Consider the following 2,012-nt stretch of genomic DNA (forward strand, 5'->3'; position numbering starts at 1 on the left):
GCACATATCCATCGAAAAACTCATTCATACTTTCACTGCGTTGTGTCGTTGACATACCAGCCCAAAAAGTAGTATTCAAGTAGCACGGGATCCAACGACCTCTATTCTCATACAAGTCTGACAACCATTCATTGTCATTTAAATTTTGGGTATCAGTCATCACTGTTCATCTTTGTTCAAATTCTTCAGTAGATTGTGAGTCATATACTAATCTATGGATAGAGGCAAAAATAGAGCCTTTTCGGCATGATATCCAAACTTTTCCAGTAATTTCTTTAATATGTGCCATAAACACCATTTGTGTTTCGTGTTTGGAAACACAATATGAATTGCATTCTGCATTGCCCTATCTTAATCAGTGACAATTTCATTAGGAGCTCGATCGTGCAAGCATTGCAACCATGTCTTGAATAACCACACAAAGGTATCAATATCCTCGTTCGATAGCAAACCACATCCAAGTAATGTTGATTGTCTGTGATGATTAACTCCAACAAAATGGGCAAAAGGCATGTTATACTTATTGGTGAGATAAGTGGTATCAAATATAACTATATCCCCAAACTCCTTATACGCTTGCCGACACCTATTATCTGCCCAAAAAAGGTTCCTCAGCCACGATTCTTCATCCAAATCCATACAAAAGAAAAACTCTGAGCACTTTGCTTGCATATGTGTAAAGTAGGCTTGTATTGCTGTGGCATCCCCTTCGCCAAGCCTCAATCGCCTCACCTTTTCAACATAGTTTCGACAATTCTTTTCCACATAGGTCATGTTCTCATATCCCCCGTTTCAACAACTGTGGAATTGTAACTCTTGTGCAAAGGAATTCCCACCACATCATTGACTTCAACCTTTCATTTCACTTGTGCACTCAAATCCCAATTGCATCGATACAACCTTGATTTCGAAGGACTTGTTTTATAATTATGCTCGAGATGAATTGTGCAATTCTCCATGTTCCATGATTGGTTGAAGCTACAGTGAGTCTTGCTTACAACCTGTTTGAATTGTTGGTTGCAGCTTAAAAGTAGAATTTGTACTATAACTTCTTTTTCCCTCATGACTACATGTCAATGTTACGTAATTCACCCCTTCATCTCCCTTTTTTGAGTTCCTTTTCCTTACTGGAAACCCTTTTTCATGCGCATATCTTTTGTAAAATTCAAACAATTAGTTTTTGTCCTTGAACTTCATTCACGACCGCAGCTTAATTGCACCATCTCCCCATATGACATCTTCTTCCAATGTTGTGACATTGTCAATAACATTCTCATTAGTTGATTCTACTATGGCGTAATCCTCCAATACAATTACTATTTCTTTTCCTATGACAATATGAAGGGGCAGCATTCAAGAAAACATCAACCTATCACACCCTTATTCTTTTTCAGTAAGTAATTTCATATTCCGGTAATTGTTAATTTCAGATTACCACATCATTAATTTCAGATTTATGGGGAAAATTGACATTTATGGACTACTTCTCAAATGGTTCTTATACATTACCTGATGGTAGTTCAACATTTCTGTGGAATTTGAATTCTTACAACACAATAAGTACAATACAAGTCCTGCAAAACCTATAAATTACAAGCATGAAGGCATTTACCTTTCTCCATCATCGTTTGGAGAAGTCCGCTTTCGATACCCGTTGCTCTATGATATTTCCCTGTTGCCCAGTGTTTTGAGGTTGGTTGATAGGAAAAAACGCAGTGGGTTGTCTTCGTGTTTGGTGTAAATGCAAACCTACACTCCTACCATAGTTGTTCTTACAGAGAAAATCGTCGATTTGGGTATAAATTCAAACTTGGGTAGTCGTTGATTTGGGCATAGATTCAAACATACATTGCTGTTCGGTATTATGCCGGAGAAAATCGAGGTAAATTTTCTTTCGATTTGGGGTACACAACCGGGGTGAATTTGCGCCGCTTTTTACTGTGGGTATTAGGTGGAAAATGAAACCTTGTATTGCTAGAATGGGCCGGGTATAAGGGTAATAAAAATTGAAA

Source organism: Olea europaea, chromosome 4, assembly GCF_002742605.1.
Source record: "Olea europaea var. sylvestris chromosome 4, O_europaea_v1, whole genome shotgun sequence".
Classification (NCBI taxonomy): domain Eukaryota; kingdom Viridiplantae; phylum Streptophyta; class Magnoliopsida; order Lamiales; family Oleaceae; genus Olea; species Olea europaea.